The 26,015-nt window shown below is 42.8% G+C and overlaps 1 protein-coding gene and 1 pseudogene across 1 annotated transcript in view; both read left to right on the top strand.

Annotated features, from left to right (window-relative positions):
• Positions 1 to 600: 600 nt before the first annotated feature.
• LYST (lysosomal trafficking regulator) overlaps positions 601 to 26,015 on the top strand; it is a 216,845-nt gene continuing 191,430 nt past the window's right edge. Inside the window, exon 1 of the mRNA XM_025402839.1 lies at positions 601 to 1,124. The gene's annotated coding sequence lies outside the window, so the exon portion shown is untranslated. The remainder of the gene's footprint in view (positions 1,125 to 26,015) is intronic.
• Positions 22,629 to 22,678, top strand: LOC112615136 (annotated as a pseudogene).

The following is a 26,015-nucleotide window of genomic DNA, read 5'->3' as shown; positions in this document are numbered from 1 at the left end:
CAAAAAAAAGACACTAGGAGTTTGGTGAAAGTTTGCCACCAGAAGGCTAGTGGCAATATCTAAGCTTCAAACTCATATTCTGGGCCAGGTACAGTGATTCATGTCTGTAAACCATGGCTTTGGGAGACTGAGGCAAGAGGATGCCTGAGGCCAGGAGTTCAAGACCAGCCTGGGCAACGTTAAAAAATTAGCTGGGCATGTTGGCTCATGCCTGTAGTCCCAACTACTTGGGAGGCTGATGCAGGAGGATCTCTTGAGCCCAGGAGATCTAGGCTGCAGTGAGCCATGATTGTGCCACTGCACTCTGGCCTGGATGACAGAGCGAAACCTCGTCTCTGAAAAAAGAACTCAGATTTTGGGGTTCAGTTCTATGTCCTCCAAGGACTGCAGCGTTCTCAAACCAAGAGTAATGATGGTCCTCACAAGGACAAACTTAGGTCCGCCCCCTCTGCAGAAGAATCAGGGAATTATGACTCATAGGAGCCACCACAAAATCACTAACTGGAAATCCTTGCTGCAGCTACACTGCAAAAGAATCGGACTTGATTTGCCAAATTCCCCATGTGATACAAGCGTGGCCACCTGCCAAAGAGCCAGAGGGAGAGAGGGCCACTCGCCTTGCTGGTGACACAGAGATTTCCTAGCCCCGTTACCAAATGAAAAAGCAACGCAAGGGCTTCTAAGAAGCCATCCCAATGACCTTTTGACTTTGAGAAGAGCAGTCTTCACAGCAGAGGGTTTGGGGTTTTGGCCTCTTTCAGCAGTTTATTCATTCTTACATGGAAAAGTTGTATTCTGAGGTTTCTGTGGTGCATGAAGCTTTTGCCTTCACCATCTGTTCCTGTGTCTTCCCTGGGTGACATCAGAGTACAGCAGAAATTTCCCTTGCCATCTAATGGGGTTTTGGGCTGTTTGACTCAACCGTGCATGTTCCTCAATGCCAGGAGAATAATCCTACCCTAAGTCAGCTGAGCAGAAGCCAGGATCTAACTGCAAACAAGAGACCCGGCTTGCCTAATGGCATGGAAGAGACCAGTTTCATTGCAGCTACCTGGGAAGATGGTTGCTAATTAGCCTGCAACAAAGAGTTCCTTGCTCATCTAAAGAAGGTAATCACTGTTCAGGTAGGTTAAAGTGTTTCTGAGACTTTTCAGTGCCAGCCGAGAGCATGGGCGGCTTAGGAGGGCAGGCTGGGTGCAGACTGAGAGCTTTAAGTACCACAGAAAAAGGTGACTGGTGGATGAATTCCTGGCAGTCCTGTTGCCTCCAGGAGCTGGCCCCTGCAGAATACTTGCTCAGAGAGTGGCCAGGACTGCAGAGAAACCGTAGGGGAGAGTATTCGAGGAGGGAGAATATGGATACTTTTCTGGAGTGGGGTGAGCCAAAGACATTCATTGGAGAGATTCCAATCTGATTCTCGGGTGCCAGTAAAATTGAGATTATTTGTCTGGGTCATGGCGTAGTTATAAGGACTCACTCAGTACACGTGTGCAGATGGACTCATGTGGGATGTTTTTAGACAAGGCACATTAAACTGAACATATCCAACATGGACTTACTCTTTCTCTCCTTCTCACTTCTCACTGCTAGCCCTCCCGAACACTTCAGCCTCTGTTATATTTCTGATTTATGCTAAGGCTATCTCACACCCTTAGGTTTCGCTTACCACCTCTCGTAGGTTCCTACACCCTCTTAACGCCTCTCTCAGTTTCCACATACCCTCAGCTGGGGCCCTTATCATCTTTCTCTTGGGCTATTGCAAGAGTCTCCTCACCATTGTTTCTGCCTCTAGTCCCTTTCACCTCCAATCCTCTCTTCATGCAACTGCCCACATTCTCTTTCTGAAATGCAAGCTTGGTCATATCTCCAGCTTAATGGACTCCAGGAGCTTCCCAGTACCTATGCAATGAAGTCCAAAGCTTCTGCATGGCACGCAGGAGCTTTCAAGATCGGCTCCCTCTGCCATCACAGCTTTATCTCCAGCAAGAGTCCAGGACTGTCATCACCTGGATTACCTGCTGTTCTCCTAACATGACCTTGGAATTGCCTCCTTACTTCCTATGCTATTCCCTCAGCCTGGAATATCTTTCTCTTGTCCTGCCTGACAAACTCCTCCTCTTTTTTCAAGACAAAGCCACCTCCTTTGTGAAGCCTTCCCCATCCTCCTTCCTCCAGGTCTGGATTAAGTATTCTGCCTCCTATTCGTGTGTGTGTGTGTGTGTGTGCATGTGTGTGAGTGAAAGAGAGACAGTGTGTGTGTGTGAGAGTGTGTGTGTTTAAATATACATAACATAAAATGTATCATTTTAACAATTTTTAAATGTACAGTTTAGTGACATTAAGTACATTCACATTCTTGTGTAACCACCACTACTATCCATTTCCAGGACATTTTAAACTTCCCCAGCTGAAATTTTATACCCACTAAACACTAACTCCTCATTTCCTTCTATCCTCCAGCTTCTGGCAACCACCATTCTATTTTCTGTCTATGTGAATTTGACTACTCTATATACGTTATATGTAGGGTTTGTCCTTTTGTGATAGGTTTTTTTCACTTAGCATCATGCCTTCAAGATTCATCCATGTTGCAGCACGTGTCAGAATTTCTTTTCTTTTTAACGTTGAATAATATTCCATTGCATATATGTATATATGTATGTATATGTAAATATATATATACACACACACAGTGATATATATATGTGTGTGTATATATATATATAACACGTATCACATTTTCTTTATTCATCTATCAATAGACACTTGCATTGCTTCCCCTTTGGCTTTTGTGAATAATGCTGCTATGAACATGGGTGTACCAATAGCTCTTTGGGATCCTGCTTTCACTCTTTGATATGTACCAGAAGTGTAATTGTTGGATGGTATGGTAATTCAAACCCCTATTATTTTTCCTCAAAGCTGATTGTGCATGTTAAATATGCGTCTTCAATGTGGTAATATAGCTATATACAAATTCCCAAGCAGTAATTTTAGATAATTAAAGCACAACAAAGACTCTGCAAAGAACATCTGACTCTTCCCTGTGGTAAAAGTATGTTTTCCACACAGAAGAACTTGCAAACCTGTTGAAACGTGACAGTGTGAATAACACTTGCAATCTAAAATTAAACTCTGGCAAAATACTTCTAAGGAGAAAATCCTTTTAAGAATACCAGTGGGTAAGTTTTGTAGTTATCACTTTGTTATGACCTGCTTGGGAATTTGGAGTTAGGAACCCCAGTTCCAGCCCTGCCCTGCACATCATGTTTAGCAAGTCACTTAATTTTCTAGGCTGATTTTACCCTCAGTAAAATAACAAGCACCCCTTTACATTCATGATGATAAGGCAACCCAAGTGAAAGCATTCTGGTAGCCTCAAAAAAGTGAGATCATCTGAATTATCACAATGACCAGCATCCCATGTAATGCTAGGGATCCTTTCCTTTTATTGCAGACTCAAATGGCAGTAAATTGGACTCATGGTCCTCTCTCAAAGGAAGCTAAATTGAATTCTTTTTTTTTTTTTTGAGACAGGCTCTGTCACCCAGGCTGGAGTGCAGTGGTACAATCTCAGCTCACTGCAATCTCCACCTCCCGGGTTTAAGCGATTCTCCTGCCTCAGCCTCCCAAGCAGCTGGAATTACAGGCGCCTGACATCACGCCCAGCTAATTTTTGTATTTTTAGTGGAGATGGGGTTTCACCATGTTGGTAAGGCTGTTCTTGAACTCCTGACGTCTGGTGATCCACCCGCCTCAGCCTCCCAAAGTGCGGGGATTACAGGTGTGAGCCACCGTGCCCGGCCGCTAAATGGAATTCTTTAAGGGACAAAATGCAGCAATACTTGATCTTCCCATTTGCGTAAGAAAAATCTTTGAAGATGAAGTAGAATCGTGGGGACATTTAGGGTGATAAGATAAGTGCTGGTGGGATTTTAAAACATCGCAATTGAGGAGACAGTTTTCCATGAAAAAGGAATAGGCACAGAGAAGGAAAGCCCTGAGGCAAGAATAGAAAAAATACTCTTGGTAAAAACAGACAGAAAGTCCTACATGGTATGTGTACATTCCATCTAGGCAGTATCGGTTATAGCATTAGAATAAATACCCTAACCCACTTCCCATGATTCTTTCTGGTTTGCTGTACATATCAGGTGTGGCAAAGATGTGTGTATAGTCACTGTTATGATGGTGTCAAATGATGACACTTTTACCGAGTAATAAATCAACACGGGATCCTTGACTTAGAATAACTGACTAATCAACTTACTTGTACATCTTACCACCTCCATTCTTACCGTCCATGTTTTCAGAATGTCTATGCTATTGATTCGCCACAAGGGAAGGCAGTATAAGGCAAGTCTACTGAGTTTTTTTCACATATATTGCTAAACTAATATTGAGTGAGATATAGTCTTCCTTCTTCTCTGAAATTGAGGAAGTGGTCAATACAAAAAAAAACAAAACAAAACATGTTTGAGACAATTAGAGAATTCAGACGGCCTAACTAATGACTTATAAATACAAGACATAAAAGGTATAGTGCTGTGCACGTAATTGCTGATAACTCGAAGAAAAAACGAGACAAGAGTTTGCTCTTCTGAGAAACTTAGATCCATTCTCAGTCTGGGCATGGTGGCTCACACCTGTAATCCCAGCACTTTGGGAGGCCGAGGTGGGCAGATCTCCTGAGGTCAGGAGTTCGAGATCACCCTGGCTAACATAGTGAAACCCCGTCTCTACTAAAAATACAGAAATTAGCCGGGCGTGGTGGCGCGTGCCCGTAATCCCAGCTACTTGGGAGGCTGAGGCAGGAGAATGACTTGAACCCAGGAGGCAGAGATGGCAGTGAGCCGAAATCGTGCCACTGCACTCCAGCCTGGGTGACAGAGTGAGAGTCTGTCTCAAAAGAAAAAAAAAAAAGAAAGAAAAAAAGCTAGATCCATTCTCAGGGCTTTCAGTTTATGGCTCCATATTTCTCTGTTTTAGAATGCTCAGAAACAGCCTGGAAAACTGAAAGGCAGTCAGTATGTAATAAAAGTGGCATTTCTGATTAGAGGGGAAAAGATGAGTATAATGAATGGGTTAAAGGAACAGACTATGTATCTGGAGGAAAATATTTTTCCCTGTTCTCTTTCCCTTCAAACAGTGTCCTCCACACACGTTGTCAGGTGTCTGGTTAGGGAACCAGTTAACACAGGTAGCACCTGGGATGCTACTCAGCAGTTCTTGAGGTGAATATTGTTGGCAGGCAACCATTCCTGCCATATGCTCCCCCCTTTTGCAAAACCAGTCCCCAGTGGCCAAAGATTTGTCTTGCCTTCAGATATCTATTATATGCCCGCCTTGGTCAGAATTCACCCCCATACCTGCAAATGTATTCTCCCCAGTGATAAATGCTCTAATATCATTTCCGCGTATTAAAAGTCAGCCACAAGTGGGTAGGGATACTCACCTCATAGTTGTCTTCAATGTGTGAAGAATGGCTGATAGTGGTGGTTTACACCTGTAATCCCAGTGCTTTGGGAGGCTGAGATGGGAGGACTGCTTGAGCCCAGGGGTTTGAAGTTACAGTGAGCTATGATTGCACCCAAAACTCCAGACAGGGCTATAGAACAAGACCCTGTCTCTTAAAAAAATGTGTTGCCTATTGGGTACAATGTTCACTACTCAGGTGATGGGTACACTAACAGCCCTGACCTCACCACTACTCACTATATCCATGTAATACAATTGCACTTGCACCTCTAAATCTATAAAAAAAAATTTTTAAAATATTAATGTGTGAAGAACTGTGTTCATTGGATTGCCTAAGCCCAGCATGGTGGGCGGCAAGCACGGGTTAAAAGCCAAGTTTCCAACAATTAGCAAAGGCACAGCTGCCAGTAAATATGGTGTTGTCTGTATCCCATCAGGAAACCCTTGCTCTCCTATTAGACCTAATTATCAGTCAGCAGCTGAGTTCCAAAAATGGTACTATGGGTTTGGCAGGAAACAAATCAGGAGAGGTTATCCTGCTGGGTGAGAGGTCCTGTGACGGTGTTTTACAATACATTTCCTGGTCAGCTATTACTGTGATTTGGTGACCTCAAAATCTTGGCTGGTGCTTCTGTGTCTGGAGGAGGAACTTGGGCAGTAGGAGCCACAGTGGCAGAAGCAGGGCAGCCATCATTATTTTTACTTCAGGTTGCTAGTATCTGACTATTAGGGAACATGTGTCCAAGGAGGTGGAATCAGGGAGAGTGGGATAGAAGGGAGAGTATCTTCTTGAAATCACACAGAATTCAGGAGAAGCTGAGTTCAATGGCAGCTTGCACACCCGCCACAGAGTCCACTTGCAGAGCTAGAGTTGCTCTGCCACAAGCCAGTCCCTCATTGCTCAGAGTGGGAATGCAATTTGCCAAGACTACCTCCTGGCCTGGAGTCCCCTGTGCAGCTGAAGGCGGAGTTCACCCGCCCCTGGGGATGTGGCCTTGGAGCTTTGCTGATTACGCTATCCTACCTTGCCAACATGTGCGAAGTGACAGGATGATTTTTAAAACTATAAAGATCCAGAAGATTACACTATTAAGTGGGCCCAGACATGTTTAAATGCCTTGCATATTTGAGGCCCTTCCCAATTCACAAAGGTGATTTGATATATCTTATCTGAGTCAACGGTCTTCCTCAGATTTCTAGAATCTAGTAACACCCTGTTGCCCTGTCTTCTTGATATTATATTTCAGTGATTGGTTTTCCAACCTAATGTCTGCATTTGCTCCAATATCAATGTGGGTTTTAGATTTATTATTATTATTTTTTTGTGGCAGACGTTGTCAGATACTTCAGAATAGATCACACATTTTATTTTCCATAAGATGGCCCACCTGGGCTACATCTACACTGCTAAGCGATACAATTGTCTCAGAACTGTACTCACGGAATAGAAACATTAAAAAAAAAAAAAAGTTGACCAGCCAGGCGCGGTGGCTCACGCCTGTAATCCCAGCACTTTGTGAGGCCAAGGTGGGCGGATTACCCGAAGTTGGGAGTTTGAGATCAGCCTGATCAACATGGAGAATCCCCATGTCTAACTAAAAATACAAAATCAGCCGGATGTGGTGGTGCATGCCTGTAATCCCAGCTACTCAGGAGGCTGAGGCAGGGGAATTGCTTGAACCTGGGAGGCGGAGTTTACGGTGAGTGGAGATTGTGCCATTGTACTCCAGCCTGGGCAAGAAGAGTGAAACCCCATTTCCAAAAACAACAACAACAGCAACAACAACAACAAAAAGTTGACCATAAGTGAACTGTTTACAAACTGAATTCTGTGTTCCCATGATTCCCATATTTCCTCCTCTGATGTCAGCACAATCTGGGGAGGGAGAAGGATTTTTCTTCCATCAGAGGCTCCAGCAAACACCTGATAGACTGAGTGACCTCTCTCTCTCATGGCTGGTGTGTGGTGCTGGCCCCTCTGGATAGCAGGACAGGGCCGTTCTCTTTTCTCTGGTGTAACCACCCTGTTATATGGATAGCATATCAGTGCTGACTTCGACCAGGGATCCCACAGACATTTTAGGGAAAATAAGCCTTTCTGTTTTAAATCTCAGATGCTTTTGTCCAGGACTGGACATAGAAATATCTAGGAAACAGGTAAGGAGCAAATCTGGATGCCAGACCCTCTGTCGTGCTTACAATCACCTGCTCCATTCTGCAACCCAACTTTTATTATCAGATAAGCTTTTGTACCTGGGAAGGTCTGAATGAGAGTTCTTCAGTCACTCATCTGAACCAATGCCTGGGGTTGCCCCACCAGGACCCCTATAACTCGGACCATCTAAATTCTAGTGGTAAACATAGGTTAGGCTTAAAGTGGACCATGCCACACTAATATTCAGTTTCGATTCCAAATATGACAGGCCTGTGCCTCTCAAATTAGCTTATGTAGTGAGCTGGGCAAATGATTGTGTCATTTTTACTAGTTTAGTTTCTCTTTGCAGAAAACAGCACTTTCTTAACAAACAGGATGTTACATCATAGTGCACACAGAAGTCAAATACTCCGATCTGCCAGGAACAAAAAATCAGAATTTAAATAAAATCTCCCCAAATATGAGAATCAGCTCTAGCAACTGTTGGCCATGTGGCTACAGATCATAGAGAATTCATTCAACTATTTGTATTCTTCTGTGTCATCAGCTTCCTCGTTTATCTAAAAAATTAATTGAGCAACTGCTATCTTGGGCACTTGGGAACACAAAAAGTCAAAATGCAGTTCCCACAACTTAATAAACTCAAAGTGTATTTGAGAAGACAAACTGTTTTTGTTTTGTTTTGTTTTGTTTTTTTTTAAAGAAAATAACAATAGTAATACTGTGGGAAGCAAGAGAGGGAGGGAAAACTATATTGGATTGTGTTTTGGTTTTTTGGCCATGTGGGATGTTCTTTGCCTTTTAGCAGATAAAAAAGAAAATGCTGCCACCATGCCTGGCTAATGTTTGTATTTTTAGTAGAGTTGGGATTTCACCATGTTGGCCAGGCTGGTCTCAAACTACTGGACTCTAGTGAACCACCTGCCTCAGCCTCCCAAAGTACTGGGATTACAAGCATGAGCCACCATGCCCGGCCTAGAAAAAGCATATTTTAATTTAAATCCTAACTCATAAATAGGGAAAGATCATGCCTTTAGTACATTCAATGCAGTTTGTTTGTTTTTGTTTGTTTGTTTGAAACAAAGTCTTACTCTGTCGCCCAGATTTGAATATCATACCTCACTACAAGCCTCAAACTCCTGTGCTCAAGCCATCCTCCTGCCTCAGCCTCCCATGTAGCTGGGACCACAGGCGTGTGCCACCATGCCTGGCTAATTTTTTACTTTTGTAGAGATAGAGTCTCGCCATGTTGCCCAGGCTGCAGCACAGTTCTTATGCAGGTATAGGATGAAAACTAATTTAGACAACCAAGCAATTGTGTGGGGCAGGACTCCTTCCATCAGCATGACGTGGCTGCCCCATGGCTTAGGGTAAATTTTTATCCTTTGGTGTCTGGTCCTTATTAAAACAGACTCTCCACCAGCCACTCTGGAGAATCAGAATAACTTGTTATTATAGTTATGAAATGCTTAATCAGCATCCCACTAATTGCCACACAATAGGCCCAAGATATTTGTCCCAGGATATTTAACATGTGCTTTGAGGTTTTTCAATAAGTGATTGGACATTGTAAGCGACATAGAACATGCCTTAGTTAAAAATGACTGTAGGAAATAGGGAACAGTGATCTATGCAGCTACAGTGGGAGCAGGGGGAAAACACAAATCATCTTCCTCCACCCTCCTGCCTGCCTTGCCAGCATCACTCTCAGCCTCCCTGAATCGTGGCCTTGACTCTTTCACTTTGGAAAAGATCTTCAAACCACCGTGATCTTTCCCACCAGGCTTTCCCCTGCTGTTCCCTCTATTTTAGGAATAGAGCGAACAAAATGCACTTTAACGTGCATGTAAATCACCCAGGGATCATGTTAAAATGCCAAGCCTGACTCAGTAAGTCTGGGGCATGGCCTGAGATTCTGTGTTTCTCTCAAGCTCCCAGGTAAGGCTGATGCTGCTGGTTGGAGGAGGAGCCTGGGTTTGGAACACCCTTGCTGTCCATCCTAGCTCGGCTGTCAGTTGTTTCTGGACACATAGATTTTATGCACACACGTCTATGCATACACACGCACATACAAATAACAACCATATCAACACCACCAACAAAACAACAAACCCTTTCAGGGACCAATCAAATGTCCAACTCTTAATTGTCAACTGATTGGTCCAGAAAGGCTATTTGAGATATCCAAACTGTTATTTCTGTATCATAAAAGGAAGATTATTTAAATTCTCCAAAAGTAGGAAGGGCTTAGTTTCAGAATAAAGGACAGTCCTTTGGATAAAATTAGCTTTATGAAAAACCCACTGCATTACTCTTATTTTAAAAAATTTATCCTAGACTGGAGGTGCTTAAAACATTAGGAAAAACTGGTTTGCTCAAAGCCCGCTGAGTGTTTGCATCTCAAGTTTAGAGGTTGCCTTTCCAAGAAGCTTTTTATGATCCCGGGATGGAGGTTGGATGTTCCTCGGTGTTGCTCCAGAGAATCCTACCTACAATGTTGCCATAACCTTTATCTCCCTCTTCTATAATTGCTTGTTTACTCGTCTGGAGTCCAAGCAGACCCAGAATGTCTTTCATTCCAAAGCCTTGAACATTGCAAGTATACAGAAAATACCCAATAACTAAATGAAGGTCTGAAATAACAGATCAATCTTGCAATCTTACTACTGTAGTGGATTCTGCATGTAGGACTAGGTAGAGTTGGAGACATTTTTTGAAATGGTGCAAAATTGTAGTGTTTATAGAATGGTGAAGTGTACATACTCAGAATCTTTTTATGTAGTACCATTTTTCGAGAAGGCAGTGAAACACACATATATATCTTTACCTGTTCCTTACCTTGACTCTGACTCACCCTTTTCAACTGCTGTTTTGAAGTGGTCAAGTGATACTCTGTTCTATGCATCTGCTGAGAACTTATACTATCTGTGTTTTTCCATTTCCTTCTGAATGAGTAACCAAGAGTTTTAGCGAGTCCTTGTAATTTTTAATCTGCTCAGATAACCTGGGCTCTTGGCTTTATAAACAGGAATGAATAGGAAACCTGTATTTCAAATGATAATGTTTCTTAATTTCCTTGCACTTCTTAGCCTGTCTATTGTGTAGGACAGATTGAGTTTGCTCTTCCAAAATAAACAGCTAGTGTGGTTTCAGGTGAAAGTTACTCAGAAATGTGTAGACTGCAGGAATATATTGGGAATTAAGATAGATAAATATTGGCTGTTAAAGTTAGTAATGCCAAGTAAACCACTTGGCTAAGAATTATGCTCAATAATGGACCCAAATTCCTCTTTTTTCAATGATAGTGGTGGTGATAGTAATAATAGCACAATAATAACCGCAACTCTGTGTATTTGTGTGTGTGTCTACTAAAACACCTGTGGGCATGTCCGTCAATTCCCAATGATTGTCTCCAGGGTGAGATCATGGAAAACTTCCATTTCCTACATTGTCTATTGTATATTTCTCTAGTGTTTGAGTTTATGACTATAGCATATATTTTCTGTTGTAAGCAGAAAAACAGGTCAGAATTTTTAAACGGGAAAAAAAAACTTGTATGAGAATTAACGACACTGTTGCCCACAAGTACAGTCTTTCTACATATGAAAGTAGAACACTAAGACACATTCGGCCTGAGGTTTCCACAGGAGAGGGGAAGTTTCAGTTGTGTTAACACTTTTGGTTGGTTGGAACGGTCACCTCAAGGAAATAATTTTTGATGTTTATGTCAGGACTCAACGCAATACCCCAAAGTTTGGTGCCTTGGCATGCTGAATACTTTGAACGAACTGCAGGAAACCAAGAGAGCCTCAGAAGCAAGATCTGTTTCACCTTCTCTCCCCCTCCTTTCTCCTGCTTCTCTTTCTCCTTCAAGATAGGCCGTGGAAACTCTAAGGCAAGCCATAGAAAGTAGAACTCCTCCACCACAAAGCAAGCCATAAACCTGAAAATATTATTCTTTTTCTTTTTTTTTTTTTTTTTTTTGAGATGGAGTCTCGCTGTGTCGCCCAGGCTGGAGTGCAGTGGCCGGATCTCAGCTCACTGCAAGCTCTGCCTCCCGGGTTCACGCCATTCTCCTGCCTCAGCCTCCCGAGTAGCTGGGACTACAGGCGCCTGCCACCTCGCCCGGCTAGTTTTTTGTATTTTTTAGTAGAGACGGGGTTTCACCGTGTTAGCCAGGATGGTCCCGATCTCCTGACCTCGTGATCCACCCGTCTCGGCCTCCCAAAGTGCTGGGATTACAGGCTTGAGCCACTGCGCCCGGCATATTATTCTTTTTCTTCCCAACTTTCTTTTTGTTTTTTGAGATGGAGTCTCGCTCTGTCACCCAGGCTGGAGTGCAGTGGTGGGATCTCGGCTCACCGTAACCTCCGCTTCCCAGGTTCAAGGGATTCTCCTGCTTCAGCCTCCTAAGCCGGGACTACAGGCGTGCACCACCACACCTGGCTAATTTTTTATATTTTTAGTAGAGATAGGGTTTCACTGTGTTGGCCAGGCTGCTCTTGAACTCCTGAACTCAAGTGATCTGCCCGCCTCCCAAAGAGCCGGGATTACAGGTGTGAGCCACTCTTTCTCCCCAACTTTCTGTACAAAAGCTGGCCATAAAAAAATTCTCTGACCTCCCCTGTTGGATGATTCTAGGTCATAAGACCTTCATTCCAGAGGCATCCTGCCCTGTATCTGGGAAGAAGGAATGGTGCATAGAGATGCCAAGAAGAATCGGAACAGACAGGCATTGCTGGATTCCCCCTCAGTCTGTTACCATGAGATCAAACTCCTTTGTCCAATCACATTTCTATAGTGCTGTCAATTCTTCATTGATTCTAAGCAGAAAAACGGGCAGTTATCCTTGGGTCTTCTGGTCTTCATTTCTAAAGTCTTTCATGTTACACAAAACTTTTTTTTTTTTTTTTTTTTGAGACAGAATCTCACTCCGTCGCTCAGGCTGGGGTGCAGTGGTGTGATCCTGGCTCACTGCAATCTCTGCCTCCCAGTTTAAGTGATTTTCCTGCTTCAGCCTCCCGAGCAGCTGAGACTACACACACGTGCAACTACGCCTGGCTAATTTTTGCATTTTTAGTAGAGACTGGGTTTCACCACATTGGCCAGGCTGGTCACAAACTCCTGACTTCAGGTGATTTACCCACCTTGGCCTCCCAAAGTGCTGGAATTACAGGCGTGAGCCACTGTGCTTGGCCCCATGTTATGTAAAACTTTGATTAAATAAATTTATATATTTTTTCCCTGTTAATCTGTCTTTGTTTTATTTCAGAGCCAGCCAGGAACCCTAGGAGGGTCGAGGAAACTTTTCCTCCCCCACGTGTATAAATCTCTTAATCCAAAGACATGAGAGTTTTTGAGTAAAGTATAGATACTATCACCAGAAAAGGAGTCTTGTCCCAGACCTCGAGAGCAGGTTCTTGGATCTTGCACAGGAAAGAATTCAGGGTGAGCTGCAGAGTATAGTGAAGTTAAGATAGTTTATTAGAGACTACTCAATTACAGAGTAGGGTGTCCTCAGAAAGCAAAAGGAGGAACTCACTACCTTAAAGGTAGTGCTTGCTTATATAGGTTGTTAAGAATAGTGTACTTTATTACAAAGGCTTGTGATCAGCTTGTGACATGCTATTAGTATTGTTATTTTCCTATGTTACTATTGAATTCAGCAAGAATTAATGAGTGTATTATATTATAATCTTTAAAGCAACACCTCGTCTTAAACTAAGAATACTTTTTGTTCTTAAAGTACTAGGACAGTTCCATAAATTCTGGGTCTTTAATTAGTTATTAGCATCATTAACTCATTCCCTCAACCATAAACATCTTGTGACCAACCGTGCCCAAGCCCTTGGCAATGTAACACAGCAGATTTGGCTTTATCTGGCCTTTATTCAAGATGCAGTCACTCTAGTTAGGACGCCTCTGACAATACTTTTAGGGATTTCAAATGCTATCAGTGATTTAGTAGAGAAAATTACATGAAAGAATCATAATACAACCAAATCTGATAACTTTTGCAAAATGAAGTGGATGTTGGTAACAACTTAATGAAGACATTAATTACGAATTGACCTCTTCAATAAAGTTTCAAGGTGGCTACCAAGATGCACCATTTTAAAAGACGTATATGCATCCTAATAAGGTAAAGCACTTCAAAATTAAAGTGACACTCAAAATTAAATTGATGCAGGTCTTTAGTCAAATGCATAATTTTATTCATCTGTATAATTCCGACCTTCTTGCTATTGCTGAAATCACAGTCTTGTATTCCTCTACCACTTCACAAATCCATTTCTGTTCCCATGCATTGTAGTAGACAGTGAGATTGTCCAGCTCCAAAATTATGGTCAACTTACTGTTTGGATATTCATTTGAATTTTCAACAAAATTTTCTTAATTTAACTATTTATCCAAATATTTACTGAGTGCCTACTAAGTGCCAGGCACTGTTCTGGTCCTTGGGATAGAACAGAAATAGAACAAAGATTGTTGCCCTTGTGGAACCCATAGTCTAAACGGGGGTGACAATGAAAATAAGCATAAGAAATAGACACATTATATAGTATGTCAGAAGCTGATGGGTGCTATGAAAGAGCTGATGTTTAGAGTTACAGGTTACACTGTGATAAAAGAAACACTTCAACTGAATTAAATTTAAAGTTCAACCGAGCAACAAATGATTCGTGAATCAGGCAGCCTTTTGAGCCAAGGGAGGCTCCAGTGCAGCCACGTGGTGGGAGATTTATGGACAGAAAAAGGAAAGTGATGTACAGAAAATGGAAGTGAGGTACAGAAACAACTGGATTGGTTGCAGCTCAGCATTTGCCCTATTAGAACACAGTTCAAACAGTTGGCTACATTTGATTGGCCAAAACTCAGGAATTGACACAGTTGTGGGCTACGGCCTGTTTACACCTTCATTTGTTATAGTTCAGGATGTACAGAAAAACCTTTAGGCTGAACTTAAAACATGCAAGGAGGCAGTTTTAGGCTAAACTTGATTTAACAACTGTGTCAACTCTCACCAACGCCACCATGCCCTCCCCCAAGAAGTGACAATGTTTTTAAATACAATTATTTTAGGGAACATTTGTGAGATGAGGTCCATTCATGTGTGGGGTCCAGGGCAGAGGCCCCTCTTACCTACTTTAAGGGCAGTATTGAGGGTAGACCTCATTGAGAGGTGAAATTTGAGCAAAAACATGGAGGAGATAAAGGAGTTACAACTGCAGCCAATGTGGAGAAAACAAATTTCAAGCAGAGGTGCCAGTCAGTGCAAAGTTCTTAAAGCAAGACTGTATCTGGCATGTCTGGTAAACAGTAAAGAAGCAGGTATGTAGGTAGTGATGGGAGAGTAGAAAGAGACGAAGTTATGAGGATCCAGATGGTATAGAGCTCTGTAGGCCACTGTAAGGACTTTGACTTTTATCTGAGAGAAGTGGAGAGCCAATACAGAGATGTGACATGATTTGATTTATATATCCATTTAGTCACAATACTTTTTAAAGGTATTTTGGAGAATAATTAAATGTGAAATTATGCACATTTACATCAGCTGAGTTGTTTTAAGCTGGGATGTTACAATCTCATTTAAGATTATAATTCTGGAGTCAAATTAGCTGAAGACTTTCCGGCTTAAAAAGTTTTCCAGTATGTGATACATGCGTAAGTAGAGCTTTCTTCTATATACTTATTACTTTACTTTTTTCTTCTTTTTCATGTTCTTCACTACACATTTTGTGTGTGTTCCTAGGAAATCTTTTAAACTAAGTTTTATTTGATATGTATATTTAGTATCGATGTTCTAAAATACTATTGAATAAAATACACACTGCAGTAGCTTAGTTAAAATACTAGAACCAAGGCCAGGCGTGGTGGCTCATGCCTGTAATCCCAGCACTTTGGGAGGCAGAGGTGGGTGGATCACCTGAGGTCAGGAGTTCGAGACCAGCCTGACCAACATGATGAAACTCTGCCTCTACTAAAAATACAAAATTAGCCAGGTGTGGTAGCACATTCCTGTAATCCCAGCTACTTGGGAGGCTGAGGAAGGAGAATCACTTGAACCCAGGAGGCAGAGGTTACAGTGAGCCCAAACTGTGCCACTGCACTCCAGTCAGGGAAAAAAGAGTGAAGCTCCATCTCGAAAATAAAATAAAATAAAAAATACTGGTACTGAAAAAATAATAGTCACAAATGACATTACTTTGTGCCTTTTACAAACAATTAATACTTTGAGGGCCAATTGTATACCATTATCATCTAAAGTCTGTTTCATTTTCTTCGCTTTAATGAAATCATGATAATCTATTATTTTCTACTCAAGGTTAACAGAAATTAGCTTGTTACTTAATATTTCTTTGACTTCTTTTGTCCATTAAAAAAGGGGGGTGTTTTTAAGATTAGTGTGTGAAAGTTAATGTATAAATAAAAGTAGACACAACTTTAGGTAAAACTATGAAACAGGTTAAGTTTGGCTTCCTCTTTTTGTCTCAGTTCAGGCATATGCACCCAGCACAATACTTAGCGCATTGTAGGTGCTCATTATATACTGGTTAAATGAGTGATAAGTTCCCTGAGGTATTTATTTCCTGCACTTGTTAGGGTTCAGTGAGCCGAGATCCCGCCACTGCCCTCCAGCCTGGGCGACAGAGCGAGAATGTGTCTCAAAAAAAAAAAAAAAAAAAAAAGATAAAAAATAAAAATAAAAGACTGCCTGCCAGAGGAAGTGGGCAATCTTCGCCTAAAGATATGAACTGCTAATGGTTAAACATCAGACCTCAGAGAACATATATTTTAAACCGGGGAGTTTTCTCCAAAAGCACTCTGTAAACCACATCAGTGGGCAACTTAACGCACTTTGCTTGTCATTGGGTCAGATGGGAGTTTGAGGAATTGAGAGTAACATTTGGTATATAGACTTGGGACATAATATCTTGAATTATTTCTATTTCATAATTCCTGTGCAAAAAATTACGGGAGTTGTTGATTCTACAGCAATTCCTGTCAATTTGTAGATTATCTGCTTATTAATAGTTTGCATTGTTTGGTAGAACGTGAAAACTACCGAACGATTACAGTTCAGGCTTTTTCCCAGTACCTCTGGCGTTGCTGTCTCAGTGACTAGAAGGTGAGGCGGGTGGCCCTTGAAATGCCAAACCGCCTACCGCAGCAGTCTGCCAGTCGCGTGCTGGGCGCAGAGCCAGGGGTGCAGCCAAAACATCCTGGGTTTAACCTACAGCTGCCACTCTCTGGAGGGACTGGTCTATTAGGGCATATGACACTGACAGTGCGCACTGTATACAAACCGTGTTTGAACAGGAGTCGGTTGGAAAATACACCACTGCACTGAATTACTTCTGCAGTGGCTTTGCAAAGCACTTTTTGTTTCTTGAAAGAAGCCGACGGTAACCATTAAAATATAGCTTTTTCCAGGTCCCAGAGGAAGGCTAGTGGTGCCTTGTGGGTAACCCTTTCTCCCTCTCCTGACTCCTTCCCGTTATTTCTTTTATCCTCATCCTCTAGACCTACACAATGCGACAGGTTGACAGTCTGTGTTGAATGGAAGAGGCGGACGCTGCGCTTGTGTTTGGTGCTTCTCAAACGGCGCTCGCTCTCCCCAGGGTCTGACACTGCCCACTACGCAGAGCCCTCGGTGGTAGTGCGGACACAGGGTATAATCCCCCACCGCTGAGAAACCCAGACCCGGCCGCGGTCGCAGCCTTGAGGGTCGTCCCGCCCCTCTGCCTTCCCTATTGGCTCGGCGGTTCCACGCGTCACGCCTGCGACGCCGGCGCTGTCCTCCCAGAGGAGGCGGGGCTTACACGCGCGAGCCCGAGCCAAGAGCGCACGCGCAGGCGAGCGGGTCTGGGTCCGGACGAAGGGAGGGAGGGGGTGGTGTTCTCGGTTTCCTGGGTTACCTGAGCGGGCGGGGGTGGGGTGTGCGCGGCGGCGGCAGCAGCGGCGTCGGCTCGGGGTTCTCCTGGACAGGGGGAGTGCGCGGCGGCCGCAGCTGCCACAGAACAGGTAAAGGCCGCCGCCGGGCGCCGACGCTGCCGGCAGAGGGTTCCGGGTCCCGGCCCCTCTGCGTGGCTTGGAGGGGAGGCGGTTTGGGGCTGGTGGCAGTCAGCCTGGGCTGAGGGCCGGGGCCGCCGGGCTGAGGGCGCGAGGGCACTTGGCCTGACGCGCCAGCTCAGGGCGTCCTCTCTGGCTTCTGGGCTCTGGGACTTCTCCTCGCGGCGCCGGGCCGCCTTTGACAGCCGCCGAGCCGCCGAGCCGCCGAGCCGGGGGCGGGAGCTCGGCTGGGCCCCTCCGGGCCATTGCAGCGGCTACTGGGCACTAACTTTATTTCGCAGCGCGCGGGGGGCGAGGTCGAGCAGGCTGACGGCACTGTGTTGCTACCTTTATTTTATTTTTTGATCCTGTGCCGCTGCACTACTCAGCCCAGCTGGGCCCCGGCTGTCAGGTTGACGATGGGAGTTGACGGTTTCCGCGCCACCACCCAGCCGGTCACTCCCCGCGCTCTTGCACTGCGGTGCTCGCCCACCTGTCACCTCCACCGTGCGCCTCGGTCCGCGCTTTCCTCCTGTCCGCGACACCCTTTGACTGGGCGAGAGCTTCTCTTCCCAGGGGATCCCCTGAGACATCTGCCGTCTGTCTCCGGCATCACCGGAGCCTGACTGAGATGCCCCTTCGCTTCTGATGGGTTAAATAAACTGGGAAATTACCCAAGAAGACCCCGGTGTAAAGCCCAACGAAGGGGTTGCTTAATGGTCCAGGGGATACAGAGGCTTTAAGAAACATTTCCTTAACGCTACTTTTTATCTGGTTAAACAAAACAACAAAACATCCCCGATACGCTCAGTAGACCATACACACCCAGCGACAGCCCTTGATAGTTAATGGGGTTTGTTTTAAGCAGATAGAAAATTTTAAGGGAGTCGAATTCTGTGTTGAATGCGTTCGTGTTGAATTTGGGCCAGTGTTTCCTTGAAGATCAAATGCAGGTTGCATTGTCCTATTGTTTGTTTAACAGATTGATAGGACAAACTGAATTAGACTTTTCTTCCTGATGATTCTTGGCTCTTCTGCGCTATCACTTTAAAATTCCATGCCTACCCTGTGCTAATAAAGATGTTGACTTTAAACTTTCAGTTTATAGATGTAGTTGATTAATATGGGGTATCTGTTTTAAAGAGCTTTGTTAAGTAGCCAACAACTCTTTTTCTGATAGCTCTTTGCTGTCATCCATATTGTTACTACAAAGATTGGAGAATTTGGAGAAGAGAGGGCATAAGGAAAAATGAATTGCTGTAATTTAATTTACATGAAAATACTTCATAAACTATATAATTACATATATGTATTTAGTAAATATTTATTGAGCACCTACTGCGTGTTACTTTTCTAAGAAAATATAAATATCCTCTCCTTCATGGAGCTTGTATTCTAGTGGGGACCTCAGATAATAAACAAATAAAATATGTGCTGTGTCAGATGGTGTTAAGTACTACAGAGAAAAAGCAGGGAAGAGGGAGGACAGGGAACGGGGAGAGGTTGGAATTTTAACTAGAGGCAGTCAGGGAAGGCTTCCTAGAGAAGATGACATTTGAGCCAAGACCAGAAGTAAGTGAGAGGTAATCCATGCACCTCTCTGAGGGAAGGATGTGCTAGCAGAGAGGAAGGCAGAAGGGCTCGCAGAAGCCCTGTGTGCTGGGCATGTTTGAGGACAGCAGAGAGGCTGATTTGGCTGTGGTGGAGAAAGCAAAGAGGAGTAGAAATAAAGTCAAAGAGGTTAGTGTGGTGGGAGATTAGACTGTGTAAGGCCTTGAAGGCCCTTTTAAGGACTTGAGTTTCTACTCTCAGTGAAAAGGGAGTCCACCCTTTGAGTAAAGAACCTTACCTTTTATTTATTTATTTATTTTGATGTGTTTATTTTATTTTATTTTTTATACTTTATGTTCTAGGGTACATGTGCACAATGTGCAGGTTTCTTACATATGTATACATGTGCCATGTTGGTGTGCTGCACCCATTAACTCGTCATTTACATTAGATATATCTCCTAATGCTATCCCTCCCCACCCCACCTCACAACAGGCCCCAGTGTGTGATGTTCCCCTTCCTGTGTACAAGTGTTCTCATTATTCAGTTCCCACCTATAAGTGAGAACATGTGGTGTTTGGTTTTCTGTTCTTGCAATAGTTTGCTGAGAATGATGGTTTCCAGCTGCATCCATGGCCCTACAAAGGACATGAACTCTTCCTTTTTTATGGCTGCATAGTATTCCATGGTATACATGTGCCACATTTTCTTAATCCAGTCTGTCATTGATGGACATTTGGGTTGGTTCCAAGTCTTTGCTATTGTGAATAGTGCCACAATAAACATATGTGTGCATGTGTCTTTACAGCAGCATGATTTATAATCCTTTGGGTATATACCCAGTAATGGGATGGCTGGGTCAAATGGTATTTCTAGTTCTAGATCCTTGAGGAATCGCCACACTGTCTTCCACAATGGTTGAACTAGTTTACAGTCCCACCAACAGTGTAAAAGTTCCTATTTCTCCACATCCTCTCCAGCACCTGTTATTTCCTGACTTTTTAATGATCGCCATTCTAACTGGTGTGAGATGGAATCCCATTGTGGTTTTGATATGCATTACTCTGATGGCTAGTGATGATGAGCATTTTTTCATGTGTCTGTTGGCTGCATAAATGTCTTTTGAGAAGTGTCTGTTCATGTCCTTTGCCCACTTTTTGATGGGGTTGTTTTTTTCTTGTAAATTTGTTTGAGTTCTTTATAGGTTCTGGATATTAGCCCTTTGTCAAATGAGTAGATTGCAAAAATTTTCTCCCATTCTGTAGATTGTCTCTTCGCTACTGCCCAAGGTAGTTTATAGATTCAATGCCATCCCCATTAAGCTATCAATGACTTTCTTCACAGAATTGGAAAAAACCACTTTAAAGTTCATATGGAACCAAAAAAGAGCCCGCATTGCCGAGACAATCCTAAGTCAAAAGAACAAAGCTGGAGGCATCATGCTACCTGACTTCAAACTATACTACAAGGCTACAGTAACCAAAACAGCATGGTACTGGGACCAAAACAGAGATATAGACCAATGGAACAGAACAGAGCCCTGAGAAATAGTACCACACATCTACAACCATCTGATCTTCGACAAACCTGACAAAAACAAGAAATGGGGAAAGGATTCCCTATTTAATAAATGGTGTTGGGAAAACTGGCTAGTCATAAGTAGAAAGCTGAAGCTGGATCCCTACCTTACACCTTATACAAAAATTAATTCAAGATGGATTAGAGACTTAAATGTTAGACCTAAAACCATAAAAACCCTAGAAGAAAACCTAGGCAATACCATTCAGGAAATAGGCATGGGCAAGGACTTCATGTCTAAAACACCAAAAGCAATGGCAACAAATGCCAAAATTGACAAATGGGATCTAACTAAACTTACCTTTTATTTTATTTTATTTTCGAGACAGGATCTCACTTTGTTTCCCAGGCTGCAGTGCAGTGGCATGATCACAGCCTACTGCAGCCTTGACTTCCCAGGCTCAGGTGATCTCACCTCAGCCTCTGAAGTAACTGGGACTTCAGGCACATATCACCCACTGTGCCTGGCTAATTTTTTGTAAAGATGGGGTTTCGCCATGTTGCCCAGGCTGGTCTCAAACTCCTGAGTTCAAGTGATCCGTCCACCTTGGTGTGTCAACATTCTGGGATTATAGGCATGAGCTACTGCACTCGGCCCCAGGCTTGCCTTTTAAAAATGATCATTCTGGTGGCTGGATGGAGAATAGACTTTGTTGTAGGGTAAGGGTTGAGCAGGAGCAGAAGCTGAGATACCAGTCCGGAACTGTTGCCGTAATCCAGGCCAGAGATAATGTAGCTTGGACCAGAGTGGAATTAGTGGAGGTGATGAGAGGTCATTGATTTCAGGGTAAATTGAGGGTAGAGGATAAAAGACTCCAAAATGTAGTTCCGAGCGAGTAGAAAGATGGGGTACTTGTGTACTGGATTAGGTTTATAAGAGGAGTGGGTTTAGTAGGGAGAAGGTTGGGAGTTGGTTAGAAGACAATAAAATTAGACATCCAAGTTTTTAAAGAAAAAAATTATTCAGTGATACTTGTTTAAGAATGGTAAGTAAGACTTTATTCAGGACCATCTCAGTAGATATAGAGACCTCTGCAGAGTGGGGCCCTGCAGTAGGGGAGAGAGACTGGGCTCAACTCCGAATACAGCATGGGAAAATGGGAATTTATAGCCAAAGAGCAGTGTGGGGATCCGTGGATGGAAAATTGCTAAAAGGAAACAACAGGGATAAGGGGGATTCTGGCTAAGCCGACCTAACGGGATTCTTGCTGAAGACAGGCCAGGGTGATCAGACATTACCTGGGGAATGGTGGAGGATGAGGAACCTGATCAGATATTTAGGATGATTAGATATCCAGGATGTTATGCTAAACAGACTTAGCAGGGTTCTTTGCTAATACTGGATTTTGCAAGGAAGTGCATAGATGGGCCTCACAGAAAATTCAAAAGCCTAAGTAAGTTCGGCCAAGCAAAGAATTTTTGTCAGAGCCGAGATTATTAGTAGTAAACGCAAGTGACTTTGTTTTGAAGAAACATTTTACATTACCTTGACTATACCGGGGGTTAAAATTTTCACCCATAAACAGCCAACTTTGGTTTCATGATTATTTTCTTCTTAGTTCTTTTGGACCAACTTAGTCATTCTTTTCCCAAGTGTAATTTTATTTTTGTTTGATTGTACTCACATAATGTCTTTGTTAGTTTCAGTTGTAGAGAAAGCCATATAGTCCAGAATTTCAGAGTACCTTTTTGGTCTGTTGCTGTATTTAACTTGAACACCTTCATCTGATTAATCTTTTCCTGAATTATCTTTAGTTGCCGGCTTAAGTTCAATATATTTTTTTTTTTTGAGACAGAGTCATTCTCTGGTTTCTCTTCATATTGTATAAATCTTTCACCTTTTACTAAAGATTTCTGTGGAGACAGAGTCCTGCTCTGTCACCGAGGCTGGAGTACAGACGTGGGATCTTGGCTCACTGCAACCTCCACCTCCCGGGTTCAGCCAATTCTCCTGCCTCAGCTTCCAGAGTAGCTGAGACTACAGGCGTGTGCCACCACGCCCAGCTAATTTTTTGTATTTTTAGTAGAGGTGGGGTTTCATTGTGTTAGCCTGGATGGTCTCAATCTCCTGACTTCGTGATCTGCCCTCCTCAGCCGCCCACTGTGCTGGGATTACAGGCATGAGCCACTGTGCTGGACCAAGTTCAAGATTTTTAAGCCCTAAAATGTTATCAGGTGTGGCTTTACTTGGCCATTTGCAAAATTACAATGGAAATGACTCATTTTTAATACTTTGTAATGTCAAAAGACAAAATTACAACAAATTTAGCTTAAAGATCTTACTTCACTTTTATTTGCATTCTAGAATCAGGCAACACCTCATTCTATAAAATAGAACAAGTGTTCTGATGAGCCGAGCAGAAGTGGTTGGTTTTATGGTAGTCTTACCTTATCTTGAAGGGGTGTGTGTGTGTGTGTGTGTGTGTGTGTGTGTTTTGAGATGGAATCTTGCTGTGTTGCCCAGGCTGGAGTGCGGTGGTGTGATCTCAGCTCACTGCAAACTCTGGCTTCCAGGTCAAGCGATTCTCCTGCCTTAGCCTCCCAAGTAGCTGGGACTACAGGTGCCTGCCACCATGCCAGGCTAATTTTTGTAATTTTAGTGGAGATGTGGTTTCACCACGTTGCCCAGGCTGGTCTCAAACTCCTGACCTCAACTCATCTGTCCACCTTGGCCTCCCAAAGTGCTGGGATTACAGGCCTGAGCCACTGCACCCAGCCTTGGGGGGATATGTTCTAAGATCCCCAGTGGAAGCCTGAAATGGTGGATAGTACTGAATCCTATATACACTATAGAGCAGGATGGTATGAGACTTCATCATGCTACTCAGAACAGGGTGCAATTTGAAATTTTGAATTATTTCTGGAATTTTCCATTTAATATTTTCAGACCGCGCTTGACCTCAGATAACTGAAACCTTGGAAAATGAATCTGTGGATAAAGGAGTACTACCATATAGACTGAAAAGGGGTGAGGAAAGCAGAAACAGAAAAGAAAAAGCAAATTGGTCCTATGTCTAATTAAGGTTAAAGCAGATGGGACTTCCTTATGTCAGTCTTATCATATCATATCAACTGGCATGTTTGGAATTTGACTACTAACTCCATCTCTCCTGATTGCTTGGAAGGTCAGATAAACAATTTAGTTTTGGCTTGGTGACGTGGAATTTCAGCATGAGTGACTCCATTTTTATTTGATCTGTTGGCCCTAGTGCAGGAGGAGCTCAGTCTAAACCAATGACCTCCTATAAATTTCATTTAACACTGATAAGTTAGTAATATGCAGGGATTAGCCTAATTCTTTTGTTTCAGTAAAGATGGCTTGAAATAAATGGGCCATCACATGTTAAATGGAGATCTTTTAAATCAAATTATATAGTATTTGTAGCAATAGAATTTGCCCCGTAAAACATGGATTAAAAAGTCTATCAGTCTCCGAAGCCAGGTGCTGTGGCTTGTGCCTATAGTCCCAGTTACTTGGGAGACTGAGGTGGGAGGATTGTTTGAGCCCATTCGAGTCCAGCCTGGGCAACACAGCAACACGTCATCTCTTTTTTTTGTTTTTTGAGATGGAGTCTCACTCTGTTGCCCAGGCTGGAGTGCAGTGGCCCAATCTCGGCTCACTGCAAGCTCTGCCTCCTGGGTTCACGCCATTATCCTGCCTCAGCCTCCCGAGTAACTGGGACTACGGGTGCCCGCCACCACGCCTGGCTAATTTTTTGTGTTTTTAGTAGAGATGGGGTTTCACCATGTTAGCCAGGATGATCTCAATCTCCTGACCTTGTGATCCGACCCTCTTAGTCTCCCGAAGTGCTGGGATTACAGGCGTGAGCCACTGTGCCCGGCCAACATGTCATCTCTAAACAGAACAAACAAAACATATGTATGTATATATCAGTCTCCTGGAATTTAAAGTCTGCACTTTAAGAACCAGGAAATAAGCTAATTTTTTAAAATGGATTTTCAACCTAAATATATCTTAAAAATGTGTAAAAATCCGTCAGATTAATAGCTAATTATAAACTGATCTTGGAGTCTTTGAGGACACTGTATTGTCTTTGATATTGCTTTCTTTTGCTGCTGCATCTCACCAGTATTTGGCTTTGTACCTCTTAATCCCCCGGCTTTATTTACAGTAATGAGAGAGGTCCGATATGTTTGGAAATGTTGAAGGCTTTCCAGGTGTAACTGCTGAAAAACAAAAGTCTTACCTAATAACATGAAAGATTAATGCTTAAAATTGATCATCTTAATCAATAAAGGAATCAAATAATTTTCAAAAGGCTAGTCATTTGTTCCATTCAAATATGATTCTTTGAAATTAAAACACAAAATGGATGAGGACACAGGAGAGCTTTTCACTATTTTAACTGAATGGAAGAAATAAATGAACACTAGGGTAGAGTACTACACATATTAGAAATGTTTATAAAACTAATGCCACTCATCTTTAAAAAGCAGTGTTTATGTAACATTACTACTTAGCAATAACAAAGAATGAACTTTAGATCACACAACAACATGGATAAATCTCTAAATAATTACACAGCATGAAAAAAGCCAGACCAAAAAGAAAAAAAAAAAAAGTACATACTGCATTGTTCCATCTATAAAATTCTAGAAAATGCCTATTAATCTATAATGGCAGAAGGCAGATCAGTGCTGGCCTGGAGATCAGGTACAGAGGGAAGGGGCGGGAAAGAGGGAGAACAGTAGAGTACTAGGAATCTTCAGGGGGTACTAGATATGTTTGCTATCTTGATTTGATGATGGTTTCATGGGTGTACACATATGTTGAAACGTATCAAATTATGCACTTTAAATATGTGTTTTGTTACATGTCAGTTATACCTTAGTAAAGTCGTGTTTAAACGTGGCTTGACCATGAAAAGACATGGAGAAATCTTCAGTGCATATCACTAAGTGAAAAAAGGCAACCTGAAAAGTCTGCATACTTTATGATTACAAGTATATGGCATTCTGGGAAAGGCAAAACTATGGAGACAGTAAAAAGATTAGTGGTGAAGAGAAGGAGGGATGAATAGGCAGAGCACTGAAGATTTTTTGGGCAGTGAAACTGTTCTATAGATACCACAGTGGTGGCTACATGTCATTATACATTTGTCGAAACCCATAGAATATACAACATCAAGAGTGAATCCTAATGTAAACTGTGGACTTTGGGTGATAATGACCTATCAGT

This window comes from Theropithecus gelada, chromosome 1 (genome assembly GCF_003255815.1).
Source record: "Theropithecus gelada isolate Dixy chromosome 1, Tgel_1.0, whole genome shotgun sequence".
NCBI classification, from domain to species: Eukaryota; Metazoa; Chordata; class Mammalia; order Primates; family Cercopithecidae; genus Theropithecus; species Theropithecus gelada.
This window is presented reverse-complemented; position numbering and strand designations above follow the sequence as displayed.